We start from the raw sequence: 14,686 nt of genomic DNA on the forward strand, positions 1-14,686 counted from the left end.
TAGGTTTATCTGTATGTTCTCTATCTTGTTACATTGCTTTGTATTTCTGTTTTTGTTTGTTGCAGTACCAAACTCTCCTGATGATGTAGCTTTGTAGTATAGTCTGAAGTAAGGAAGATTGATTCCTCCAGCTCATTCTTTGTTCTCAAGACTGCTTTAGCTATTCAGGGTCTTTTGTGTTTCCATATGAATTGTGAATGTTTTTGTCCTAGTTCTGAGAAAAATGCCATTGGTAATTTGATAGGAATCGTATACATTGCATTTGGTAGTATCCTCATTTTTACAATATTGATTCTTCCTATCCAGGAACAAAGAATATCTCTCCATCTGTTTATGTCATCTTTGATTTCTTTCATCAACTTATTATAGTTTTCTCTATGCAATTATTTTGTCTCCTTAGGTACATTTATTCCTAAATATTTTATTATTTTTGTTGCAATGGTGAATGGGATTAATTATTTAATTTCTTCTTCTGATTTTTTATTGCTAATATATAGGAGTGCAAGTGATTTCTGTGTATTGTCCTTGTATCCTGTGACTTTGCCAAATGCACTGATCAAATCTAGCAATTTTCTGATGATTTCTTTTGGGTTTTCTATGCCTAGTATCATATCATCTGCAAACAGTGAGAGTTTTACTTCTTTTCCAATCTGGATTCCTTTAATTTCTTCTTCTTTTCTAACTGCTGCAGCTAGGACTTTGGAAAATATGCTGGATAATAGCGGTGAGAGTGGGCACCCTTCTCTTGTTTCTGATTTTAGAGGTAATGCTTTTAGTCTTTCACCATTGAGAATAATGTTTGCTGTAGGATTTTCATATATGGCCTTTACTATGCTGAGGTGCAGAGAAGGCAATGGCATGCCACTCCTGTACTCTTGCCTGGAAAATCCCATGGGTGGAAGAGCCTCGTAGGCTGCAGTCCATGGGGTCTAGAAGAGTCGGACACAACTAAGGGACTTCACCTTCACTTTTCACTTTCATGCATTGGTGAGGGAAATGGCAACCCATTCCAGTGTTCTTGCCTGGAGAACCCCAGGGATGGGGGAGCCTGGTGGGCTGCCATCTATAGGGTCACACAGAGTTGGACATGACTGAAGTGACTTAGCAGCAGTAGCAGTATGCTGAGGTGGTTTTCTTCTATGTCCATTTTTTGAAGTGTTTTATATCATAAATGGATGCTGAATTTTGTCAAAGTCATTTTCACATCTATTTAAATGATCATATGGTTTTTATCTTTCTATTTGTTAATATGGTTTATCATGTTGATTAATTTGTGTATATCGAAGAATCCTTGCATCCCTGGAATAAACCCGACTTGATCATGGCTTATGAGCTTTTTTTAACATCCTGTTGAATTCTGTTTGCTAGAATTTTGTTGAGGATTTTTGCATCTATATTCATCAGATATTGGCCTGTAATTTTCTTTTTTCGTGTTGTCTTTGCCTTGTTTTGGTATCAGAGTGATGGTCGTTTCATAGAATGAATTTGGATGTGTTCCTTTTTCTGCAGTTTTTTTGGAAGAGTTTCAGAAATATAAGCATTGGCTCATCTCTAAATGTTTGATAGAATTCTCCTGTGAAGCCATCTGGCCGTGGGCTTTTGTTTTTTGGAAGATTTTTGATAACTGTTTCAATTTCAGTGTTTGCAATTGGGTTGTTCAGGTTTTCTATTTCTTCTGGGTTCAGTCTTTGGAGGTTGACCTTTTCTAAGAATCTGTCCATTTCCTCTAGGTTGTCCATTTTATTAGCACATAGTTGCTCATAATATTCTCTTATGATACCTTGTATTTTTGTGTTATTTGTTGTAATTTTTTTTTCAATTCTAATTTTGTGATTTGATTTTTCTCCCTTTTTTCCTTAAAGAGTCTGGCTAGTGGTTTGTCAATTTTGTTTATATTCTCAAAGAACAAGCCTTTAGTTTTATTAATCTTTTCTATTATTTTCTTCACTTCTTTTTCACTTGTTTCTGCTTTGAATTTTATGCTGTCTTTCCTTTTGCTGACTTTGGGGTTCTTTTTCCTTCTTTTTCCAGCTGATTTAGATGTAGAGTTAAACTGTTTATTCAATGCTTTTCTTGTTTCTTGAGGTATGATTGTATCACTATAAACTTCCCTCTTAGAACTGTTTTTGCTGAATCCCATAGGTTTTGAGTTGTCATGTGCTTCTTGGACTTGGTTGACTATTTCCTTTCACATGTTGGGGAAGTTTTCAACTATAATTACTTCAAAAATTTTCTCAGTGTCTTTGTTTTTTTCTTCTTCCTCTGGGACCCCTATAACTCAAACTTTGTTGTGCTTACTATTGTCCCAAATGTCTCCAAGGCTATCCTCAATTCTTTTCATTCCTTTTACTTTATTCTGCTCTTCAGCAGTTACTGCCACCATTTTCTACTCCAGCTCACTTGTCTGTTCCTCTACCTCAGTTATTCTGCTATTGGTTCCTTCTAGAGTGTTTTTAATTTCAGTAATTGTGTTATTCATCTCTTTTTGCTTATTCTTTATTTCTTCTATGTCCTTGATGATTGTATTAAATAATTATTGCCTTTTCTCCATTCTATTTTTAATCTTTAGAGCAACTTTACTATCATTATTCTGAATTCTCTTTCAGGGAGATTGCTTATTTCCTCTTTCTTTATTTAGTCTTGTGAGTGTCTACCTTGCTCTTTCATTTGTGTTGTATTTCTCTGTCTCTTCATAATTTTTTTTTTCACTTGCTCCTTTTTTTTTTCCACTTGCTCCTTTTTTTTTTTTTCACTTGCTGCTCTCAAGGAGACACTTGAGGTCTCCTTTTCTCAGGCTTTAGCATTGTATTATTTCTTCCCTTTGGTTTTTGCCTTTGGAGGGAAATGTTGGTTGGGTGGTTTGTGCTAATTTCTTATTAGGGGTGACTTGTGCCTGTGCTCTAGGGGGAGGAGATCAATTCCAAGGTAATTATGGAAATAATGGAACATATATGCACACTTCCACACATGCAGTTATAACCAAAGTGTTCTAAATATGAGTACAGGAGATTGACTTAGTGAGCAAGAAAAACCAGAGTGATATCAACCAATTAAAAGAAGAGTTAGATAATGTTCAATCTGGAAATCTGAGCATTAGCAGAGGGCCAACTGTGGAATATAGCAAAGAGAGCTCAATAATTTGACTTACTCAGTGAGAAAATATGAGTGGAGGATAAAATGGAGAAGGAAAAAAGAGAGAATAAAAGAAGAGAAAGGAGGGAAAAGGTAAAAGGAGGGGTGGAATGGGGGACTAAAAAAGAAAGAAAAGATAAAATAGAAAAACAAAGAAAAATATATGCATGTGGAAAAAAATTATATATATTCAGGAATAGCTACAGATGGTAAAGAACTATAGGTAAAACAGTTGAATATATTAAAAACAAAATAAAAAACCTCCTCAAGGTGGGGGGGAAGGTGAAAAAGAGGGAAAAAAATCTTTAAAAAAAATATATTTTTTTGACAAGAAACACAAAGAGGAAAACTCCACAGCACCACAGAAGGCTAATACCAAAGTGGAAATATGTAAGGGGAATAAACCGTGTGATTTACAAAAAAGAAAAAAAAAAAAAAATTCTGGAAACAGAAAAGACCCTGAATATCTAAAACAAACTTGAGAAAGAAGCATGGAGCTGGAGGAATCAACCTTCCTGATTTTAGACTACACTATAAAGCTATAGTCATCAAGACTGCATGGTACAGGCACTAAAACAGAAATATGAACCAATGGAACAAGATAGAAAGCCTAGAGATAAGCCCACACACCTATGGATACCTTATTTTTGACAAAGGAGCCAAGAATACATAATAGGGAAAAAATAGTCTTTTCAATAAGTGTTACTGGAAAAACTGGACAGCTGCATGTAAAAGAATGAAATTAGAACACTACCTAAAACTATACACAAAGATAAACTCAAAATGGATTAAAGACCTAACTTTAAGACCAAAAACTATAAAATTTTTAGAGAAAAGCATAATCAGAGACTGGCAGGAAGATGGCAGAGGAGTTAGGGAGATCGCCGGCTTCCCCACTAATTCATCAAAAACTCATCGTGATAAGAAACAACTCCTACAAAGAAACATTTAGAATCAACCTAGAATCATATTCCTTATAAATAAATAAGCCTAATTTTTAAAATGTTATTTATTTATTTTAATTGAACAATAATTGCTTTACAACACTGTTATGGCCTTTGCCATACATCAGCATTTCACACAGTATCAGCCAAAATAAAATTTACCTTTCACACATTATCTCAGAAAACTACTCAAGTATATGTTTCAACCAAACAATGGCTACAGGTTGACAGGACTCCAGTTGAGACTGGAACAAAGGACAAGTGATCCTTAAAATAAGCAACTCATGAACATTAAATTAACAAAACAAGAAAAGAGAAAATTCTAAAATAGCTACTCAGATAGTAAAGAATATGCCTGCAATGTGGGAGACCCAGGTTCGATCCTTGGGTCAGGAAGATCCCCTGGATAAGAGAATGGCTCCCCACTCCAATATACTTGCCTGGAGAATTCCATGGACAGAGAAGCCTGGTGGGCTACAAACCATGGGGTGGCAAAGAGTTGAACACAACTGAGTAACTAACATTTTCACTTTTTTTTTTTAACTTTCATACAAATATATTTGTGTACAAGTATTTGGAGATGAAATAGTTATGTATATGTAGAAAAATAAGCACACAAACAAACAAAAAGGCAATTATGAACACCAGGGAAAACAAAAATTTTACAGAAAGGAAAAAATAATTGTATATGAATTGTGATTCAACTGTGAATAAATTATGCTCATAATAACATATATTGAATATTGGCTTAATCCTAAAAGAATAACATAAATATATTGAAAGGATAGTAGGGAAAGTAATGATTTATTTGTGAGTAGCAGTATATAAAAAGTTAAATTCTTATCATCCGCATAAAAATTCGATGTATTGTGTTTATTCTCAGATAGCAGTATGAGTTATTTCTGAGAAGTATAACAGTAAATATCACAAGAAACAGTTAAAAGATTTAAGTAGAGTTTCTCTCAGGGAACAGGAAACCACATCAGGGAAACGGATTTTAGAAATTGTTTGTTTTTATGCAGAGGGCATAGCAACCCACTCCAGTATTCTTTCCTGGAGAATCCCATGGACAGAGGAGCCTGACAGGCTATAGTTCATAGGTTTGCAAAGAGACTGATATAGCTGAAGCAACTTAGCACACATGCATACATGGTGGTGGTGGTAATTGTGACAAAGCCAGTTTAAAGGAGAGAGAAAGGAGAGAGGGAGAGAGAGAGAGAGGGAGAGAGAAACCATCTGTTAAAAGAAGGAAAAGTTTCAGAAGAAAAGAGGAGAAGCACGGGAAAGTAAACCAAAGAGGTAAGATAGGCTTTGTTCCAGGAGGGCAGTTCTTGTCCTACTTGTCTTCAGAGATTTGTGACTAAAAGTATGACAGAGATAGAACCTACTCCAAAGAGGGAATGTTATGAATCTTATTCACATTTTTTTTAATTTAATAAATAAGAATATCCAGGAAAAGAAATAACATGATATGTATCCATAATTTCATCTTTGTTCAGTCGTGCATGATATTGCATTCACAGAACAGAGAGCGACATAAATAAACATAAATGTTAAATAAACAAAAATAAATTTTTATTTGAACTGTGAATAATTGTAATGTATGTATTCACCATAAATCTCAGTCTGGATTGAACATGGAAATTACTTGGAATGAATTTTAAAATCACAAATCATATACTATGAGTTTTTGGGTCCACAAAACAATCTGTGTGGACAAGGTCCAGGCATCAGTAGTTTAAAAACTCTGTAGGCAATTTTAATTTGCAGCAAACAGAAATTATGACTATTTCATGTGGTCCTTATACTAGCAATATTGGCATCATCTAGGTACTTTTACTAAATGTAAAGTCTCAGAACAACTCCCCAGACCTAGAGAAGGAAAAGTTTTGGGTGTAGGTATCATCTAAGACTTTAAGGTGATTCTGAAGCACACCACAGTTTGAAAACCTCTGACTTGGGGTCTTATGATATACAGTGTGGTTCATGGACCTATAACTAAGCATATCAACTATCCCAGTTTACCAGAATAGTCTTAGTTTGATAGTTAAACCCCTATACACTAGACAAGGGGGCTTTTAGTGGTAAATAATCCACCTGTCAATATAGGACACAAATTTGATCCTTGGGTCAGGAATATCCCCTGGAGAAGGAAATGACTTCTCACTCCAGTATTCTTGCTTGGGAATTCCCATAGGCAGAAGAGCCTGGTGGGCAATAGTCCATGGGGCTGTAAAAGAGCTGGAAACGACTTAACCAATAAACAACAGCAACAACATGCTAAACAAACCAGAATGAATAGCTACCCTCAGCAACATCACTATTTGAGCCTTTATATTAAAAAAAAGTGTTAGTCTCACTTTTAGACTGCCTAATTTCAAATTTGCTTTTCAAGGAAAATTTTACTTTGCAGCAAATATTTTGCAGTACATAGATGACTTCTATGTACTTGACAATCTGAGAACCATTGCACTTGGACAGTAATGGTTTTCAAGCCTACTGAACATTAAAATCTCCCCAGGCTTTACCCAAGACTCAATCAGAGTCTTTGGGGTTGAGCCCCAAGCCTCTTGTGAACCCATGATTGAGCACAGCTACACATTTATTTATTTATTTTTTGTTTTGTTTTGTTTTGCTTGTTTATAAAACTTTGAAATTTTATTTTTAACAAATCACGAATATGAACATTGTTACAATTAGAAGCACTCTTGTTTCTCCACAGTGATAATGAGCATGCTCACAAGGGGTTTCCATTGTTTAATTTCGCATAAACAATCATCTTTAAAAGAAGAAGAAGGAAAAAAAACAAACAAACATACACTACTACTTAACTTATTTAATGTTTCTTCACAAATGGAGAAAAATACTAAAGTACAGACAAGGACTCATTTCTCATACTAGTAAGTTTATGCCCCAAATCCTTCAAGCTATGTTTCAATAGTATGTGAACTGAGAACTTTCAGATGTACAAACTGGATTTAGAAAAGGAAGAGGAACCAGAAATCAAATTGTTAACATTCAATGGATCACAGAGAAAACAACGGAATTCCAGAAAAAAACATCTACTTCTGCTTCATTGACAATGCTAAAACCTTTGACTGTGTGGATCACAATAAACTTTGGAAAATTCTTAAAGAGATGGGAATACCACACTACCTTATCTGTCTCCTGAGAAATCTCTATGCAGGTCAAGAAGCAACAGTTAGAAAGAGGCATGGAACAACTGACTGGTTCAAAATTGGGAAAGGAGTACAGCAAGGCTGCATATGGTCACTTTGATTATTTAGCTTCTATGCAGAATGCATCTTGTGGAGTGCCAGGCTGGGTGAATCACAAGCTGGAATCAAGATTGCTTAAAGAAATAACAACAACCTCAGATATGCAGAGGACTACTCTAATTGTAGAAAGTGAAGAGGAAATAAGAAACTTCTTGATTAGAGTAAAGGCAGAGAGTAAAAACCTAACTTAAAACTCAGCTTCCAAAAGACTATGAACATGTCATCTGGTCCCTTCACTTCATGGCAAATAAAAGGGGAAAATGTGGAAGCAGTGACATATTTTATTTTGGGGGGGAGGCACCAAAATCACTGCAATGGCAAATTCCATAAAAGGAAATTTAGACAGTATATTAAAAAGCAAAGACATAACTTTGCCAACAAAGGTCTGTATAGTCAAAGCTATGATTTTTCCAATAGTTGTGTATGGCCGTGAGTGTTGGATGATAAAGAAGGCTGAGCACTGAAAAACTGATGCTTTTGAGTTATGGTGCTAGAGAAGACTGTTGAGAGTCCCTTGGATAGCAAGGAGATCAAAGACAGTCAATCAGAAAGGAAATCAACCCTGAATATTCATTGGAAAGATGATGCTGAAGCTGAAACTCCAATACTTTGGCCATGTGATGCGAAGAACTGACTCATTAGAAAAGACCCTGATGCTGGGAAAGATTGAAGGTAAAAGGAGAAGAGGGAGGCAAATGATGAGATGGTTGGATAGCCTCACCAGCTCAATGGACATGAATTTGATCTAATTCCAGAGACAGTGAAGAACAGGGAAGCCTGGTATTCTGCAGTTCATGGGGTTTCAAAAAGTCAAACATGATTTGATGACTGAACAACAACAGACAAGGAATAATCATAATGTTGTGACTAATAATATAAATATGGAATTGTAATTCAAAACATTTTCTGGTTTAAAAAATAAATCTGGTAGTCAGTGCAGTTCTGCAGGGTCTCTGTGTCCATTGGGACTGGTGTCTGCATTCCTGTGGTGCTCACCTTTAGCCATTTTTCCAGGTCCTCCACACCTGCCTCTTCTACCACTCCTCTATTGCATCTAAGTTCCTAGGGGTCACCCAAGATCACCTTATTTTCTTCCACTAAAGCCACCATGTTTAATGTCCCAACAGCAACCTCTTAACATTCCACTGGAACCACCATAGAGATGCCAAAACTTACACAGGACTGGGAAACAAACTCTTTGCCAACAACAACAGAACCTTGTGTGCACCAGGACCCAGGAGAAAGGAGCAGTGACCACACAAGAAACTGATCCAGACTTGCCCATAAGTGTCCAGGAGTCTCCGGTGGAGCGGTGGGTTGGCGGTGGCCTGCTGCAGGGCAGGGGGCACTGAGTGCAGCAGTGCCTACATGGGTCCTTTTGAAGGAGGTCACCATTATCTTCATTACCTCCACCATAGTTCCACCCCAGGTAAATAAAAGGTCGGGAACACAGCCATACTTTTCAACAGAAAATTGGATTAAAGATTTACTGAACATGGCCCCACCCATTCAGAGCAAGACCCCATTTCCTCGTAGGTCAGTCTCTCCCGTCAGGAAACTTCCATAAGCCTCTTATCCTTCTCCATCAGAGAGCAGACAGACTGAAAACCACATTCACAGGAAACTAACCAATCTGATGACACAGACCCACAGCCTTGTCTAACTCAAAGAAACTATGAGCCATGCCCTGTAGGGCCACCCAAGACAGACGGGTCATGGTGGAAAGTTCTGACAAAACGCGATCCACTGGAGAAAAATATGGCAAACCCATTTTAGTGAGAACCCTATGGACAACATGAAAAGGCAAAAAGATAGGACACTGAAAGATGAACTCCCCAGGGCGGTGGGTGCCCAATATGCTACTGGAGATCAGTGGAGAAATAACTCCAGAAAGAGTGAAGAGACGGAGCCAAAGCAAAAATAACACCCAGTTGCGGATGTGACTGGTGATGGAAGTAAAGTCCGATGCTGTAAAGAGCAATATGGCATAGGAACCTTGAATCAAGGTAAATTGGAAGTGGTCAAACAGGGATAGCAAGAGTGCACATTGACATCTTAGGAATCAGCGAACTGAAATGGACTGGAATGGTTGAATTTAACTCAGATGACCATTATATCTACTACTGCAGGCAAGAATACCTTAGAAGAAATGGAGTAGTTATCATAGTCAACAAAAAAGTCTGAAATATAGTACTTTGATGCAATCTCAAAAATGACAGAATCATCTCTGTTCATTTACAAAACAAACCATTCAATATCACAGTAATCTAAGTCTATGCCCTGACTAGTAATGCTGAAGAAGTTGAAGTTGAATCATTCTATGAAGACCCACAAGACCTTCTATAATTAACACCCCCAAAAAGATGTCCTTTGCATTATAGGGGACTGGAATGAAAAAGTAGGAAGTCAAGAAATATCTAGAGTAACAGATAAACTTGGCCTTGGAGTACAGAATGAAGCAGGGCAAAGGCTAATAGAGTTGTGCCAAGAGAATACACTGGTTACAGCAAACACCATCTTCCAACAACACAAGAGAAGACTCTACATATGGACATCACCAGATGGTCAACACTGAAATCAGATTGATTATATTCCTTGCAGCCAGAGATGAAGAAATGCTACACAGTCAGCAAGAAAAAGACTGGGAGCTGACTGTGGCTTAGATCATAAACTCCTTATTTCAAACTTCAGACTTAAATTGAAGAAAGTAGGGAAAACCACTAGACCATTCAGTTATGACCTAAATCAAATCCCTTATTATTATACAGTGGACGTCCCAAATAGATTCAAGGGATTAGATCTGATAGAGAGCCTGAAGAACTATGGACAGAGGTTTGTGACATTGTACAGAAGGCAGGGATCAAGACCATCCCCAAGGAAAATAAATGCAAAAAGGCAAAACGGTTGTCTGAGAAAGCCTTACAAATAGCTGAGGAAAGAAGAGAAGCAAAAGGCAAAGGAGAAAAGGAAAGATATACCCATTTGAATGCAGAATTCCAAAGAATAGCAAAGAGAGATAGGAAAGCCTTCCTTTGTGATCAATGCAAAGAAATAGAGGAAAACAATAGAATGGGAATGTCTAGAGATCTCTTCAAGAAAACTAGAGAAACCAAGGGAAAATTTCATGCAAAGATGGGTTCAACAAAGGACAGAAATGGTATGGACCTAATAGAAGCAGAAGATATTAAGAAGAGGTGACAAGAATACACAGAACTATACAAAAAAGATCTTCAAAACCCAGATAATGACAATGGTGTGATCACTCAACTAGAGCTAAACATCCTGGAATGTGAATTCAAGTTGGTGGGCCTGAAGATGCATCACTGCCAATAAAGATAGTGAAGGTGATAGAATTCCAGCTGAGCTATTTCAAATCCTAAAAGATGATGTTGTGAAAGTGCTGCACTCAATATGCCAGCAAATTTGGAAAACTCAGCAGTGGCCATAGGACTGGAAAAGGTCAGTTTTCATTATAATCCCAAAGAAAGGCAATGCTAAAGAATGCTCAAACTACCTCACAATTGTACTCATCTCACATGCTAGTAAAGTAATGCTCAAAATTCTCCAAGCCAGGCTTCAACAAAATGTGAACCGTGAACTTCCAGATGTTCAAGCTGGTTTTAGAAAAGGCAGAGGAACCAAAGATCAAATAGCCAACATCCGTTTGATAATCAACAAAGAAAGAATTCCAGAAAGACATCTGTTGCTGTTGCTGTTAAGTCGCTTCAGTCATGTCCGACTCTGTGCAACCCCATAGACGGCAGCTCCCTGGCTCCCCCGTCCCTAGGATTCTCCAGGCAAGAATACTGGAGTGGGTTGCCATTTCCTTCTCCAATGTATGAAAGTGAAAAGTGAAATTGAAGTCATTCAGTCGTGTCTGACTCTTCGCGACCCCATGGACTGCAGCCTACCAGGCTTCTCCATCCATGGGATTTTCCAGGCAAGAGTACTGGAGTGGGGTGCCATTGCCTTCTCCAGAAAGACATCTACTTATCCTTTATTGACTACATCAAAGTCTTTGACTGTGTGGATCACAACAAACTGTGGGAATATTCTTCAAGAGATGTGAATAACAGACCACCTTATTGCCTCCTGAGAAATCTGTATGCAGGTCAGGAAGCAACAGTTAGAACTAGACATGGAACAACAGATTGGTTCTGAATTTGGAAAGGAGTATGTCAAGGCTGTATATTGTCACCCTGCTTATTTAACTTATATGCAAGGCACATCATGAGAAATGCTGGGCTGGATGAAGCACAAGCTGGAATCAAGATTGCTGGGAGAAATATCAATAACCTCAGATATGCAGATGACACCGCCCTTATATCAGAAAGTGAAAAACTAAAGAGCCTCTTGATAAAAGTGAAAGAGGGGAGTGAAAAAGTTGGTTTAAAGCTCAACATTCAGAAAACTAAGATCATGACATCTGGTCCCATCACTTCATGGCAAATAGATGGGGAAACAGTGGAAACAATGGCTGACTTTATTTTTCTGGGCTCCAAAATCACTGCAGATGGTGACTTCACCCATGAAATTAAAAGACGCTTGCTCCTTGGAAGAAAATTTATGATGAACCTAGACATCATATTAAAAAGCAGAGACATTACTTTGCCATCAAAAGCCCATTTAGTCAAAGCCATGGTTTTCCCACTGGTCATGTATGGATGCGAGAGTTGGACTATAAAGAAAGCTGAGTGCTGAAGAGTTGATGCTTTTGAACTGTGGTGTTGTAGAAGACTTTTGAGAGTCCCTTGGGCTGCAAGAAGATCCACCCTGTCCATCCTAGAGGAAATCAGTCCTGATTGTTCACTGGAAGAACTGATGCTGAAGCTGAAACTCTAATACTTTGGCCAACTGATGTGAAGAACTGATTCATTTGAAAAGACTTTGATGCTGGGAAATTTTGAAGGCAGGAGGAGAACAGGATGACAGAGGATGGGATGGTTGGATGGCATCACTGACTCAATGGACATAAGTTGGAGTAAATTCCTGGAGTTGGCAATAGACAGGGTGGCCTGGCATGCTGTAGTCCATGGGTCGCAAAGAGTCGGACACAACTGAGTGACTGAACTGAACTGAACTGGAACCACCAGGGTCCATGATGTCACCTTTTCTTTCCCACCTACCACGAGAGCCACCCCTGCCACATTCACTACCTAGGAGTTGGAAAGATGTCGGGTGGAAGTGTTTGGGTTTTGGGGCCTTAGACTGGTTGCACTCTGGATGAAATTCCGTCTTCCACACCCTGAATCAGGGCACTTCCAGTATCCTCCTCAAAATGGGTTCCCTTGGAAACCCCAGGGCCTTGTGTGAGAAGGTTCTTTGTCTACTCCACAACCTTCCATGTGATCCATGGGTTCTTCAGGACCTCCAAGGCCCCTGGACCTCCTCAGGAGGTAGTGGCATCCATCTGTCTTCACAATGTGTCATTCCTTCCCACATGTTGTTCATTGGAAGCTTCCTTTTTGCAAGAGAATCTCTTAAAAATTTCCCCATCAAACCACTCTACAGCAATTTTGGCAGATCTTTATAAGACACTGTAGCATCATAATCTTTGGGTTTTCCTGTTTGTTTGTCCAAGTAGACATGAATCATGGGTCGTCCAGTCCTTAATTTTAACAGTTCTGCACTGCTTAAAGAAGTCTGCCAGATCATCTAATGTCACACTGGCATTTAATCTGTCCTTAAACATAAACTGAACTGTCACCAGAGTCTTCATCTGGACCTACAGTGGGCCTAAATCAAGATCTTGTCCTTCATCCATGTGTCCACCAAGCTTATTGAAGCCACCTCAGTCTCTAGCAACCATTCTACCTCATCTTCCTCCCTGCCCACCTCTGCTCATACTTCCACAATCAAATCTCCCTTTTCCTCTGCCCAGGTAAACCAGGTCACTCATTCTCCAGTTCTCTTCTGGCCAGGAACATCCTCCAGACTCCTGCTTGTAAACGAGAGTGGAGTGCTCTTGGGGTGGTTGTGTGGAATGAATTGTGTAGCCCATAGCTGCCACTGTGTTGCCTATATTGCCTTGGAACCTGGCTATAGGATCCATTGGGGGATGAAGGGTAACTAGTGGGTGGCTGCTGCTCATAGTTGCTTCGTTGACCATAGTAGCTACTCTGCTGTCCATAGCTGAGCAAGCTAGGTGTCATATGCAGAATAAGCTGCATAAGAGGCCTGGTTGGTAATATCTGTAACAGTGATTGTATCATAAGCAGCAGTACCATATACTGGACAGGCTGACAATACCCTTGTGGAGGGTGCAGTTCAAGTAGAATATCCATTGGGAGGCTCCCCATAGGAAGTTGCATATGTGGTCTGCCCATAGGCTGCATTCCTCTGAGCCTGGGTATAACTGACATCAGTGGGCTATCCATAGGATGCATATGCCTGAGTGGCTGTACATATCCAAGAGTGGGGTAGGTGGTGTAAGCACCATAGCCCTACTGGGCTGTAGGTACTGTAATATCCATGGGTACCCTTTTCTTTCCACAATTACAAATTTCAAATATAATGAAAATAGAATAAAGTAGGTCTTAGATAAGCAGCACTTAAACTTCTAGGCATTCACAATGCAAAAATATCTTAGAAGCATTTTTTTTTTTTTTTTTTTTAGTTTCTGCTCAGATGGTAGATGCTGTGTTGAGTCTCGTGGAGATAAAAATGAGTAAGATGCAGACTTTTACAGAAAGTAATCATAAGCCAGTCACAATGACTCCTTTTTGAGCTCATGCTTGAAATTAAAATATAATAATAATCACTAATAGCAATAATAATCACTCACTAATAGCAAGTTCTTCCAGTGTTTCCCATTTGCCTTCTTCTTCACTAGAGAGTAACCCTTAGTTCTCAAGGGCTGGAGAAATTAAAGTGTATTGGACTTAGTTACTGGAGAAGGCAATGGCGACCCACTCCAGTACTCTTGCCTGGACAATCCCATGGACAGGGGAGCCTGGTGGGCTGTGGTCCATGGGGTCGCTAAGAGTCAGACACGACTGAGCAACTTCACTTTCACTTTTCACTTTCCTGCATTGGAGAAGGAAATGGCAACCCACTCCAGTGTTCTTGTCTGGAGAATCCCAGGGATGGAGGAGCCTGGTGGGCTGCCATCTATGGGGTCGCACAGAGCACACGACTGAAGCGACGCAGCAGCAGCAGCAGCAGGACTTAGTTACAAAGAATTATCAGTCTTATATGGTTGTGACAGTTGAAAAAAATCTCAACAAAAATTACAGTGAAAAATCAAAATTGCTGTCCAGACTAAGGTAAATACCTAAAGATTTATCATACCTTTAAGATAAAATGAATCCTGTTATGTTTTTACTTTTTTAA

General features: G+C 38.7%; 1 pseudogene; it reads right to left on the reverse strand.

Moving 5' to 3' along the window:
• Window positions 1-6,772: 6,772 nt before the first annotated feature.
• LOC139176152 (RNA-binding protein EWS-like) overlaps window positions 6,773-14,686 on the reverse strand; it is a 32,440-nt pseudogene continuing 24,526 nt past the window's right edge.

Source organism: Bos indicus, chromosome 15 (genome assembly GCF_029378745.1).
Source record: "Bos indicus isolate NIAB-ARS_2022 breed Sahiwal x Tharparkar chromosome 15, NIAB-ARS_B.indTharparkar_mat_pri_1.0, whole genome shotgun sequence".
Classification (NCBI taxonomy): Eukaryota; Metazoa; Chordata; class Mammalia; order Artiodactyla; family Bovidae; genus Bos; species Bos indicus.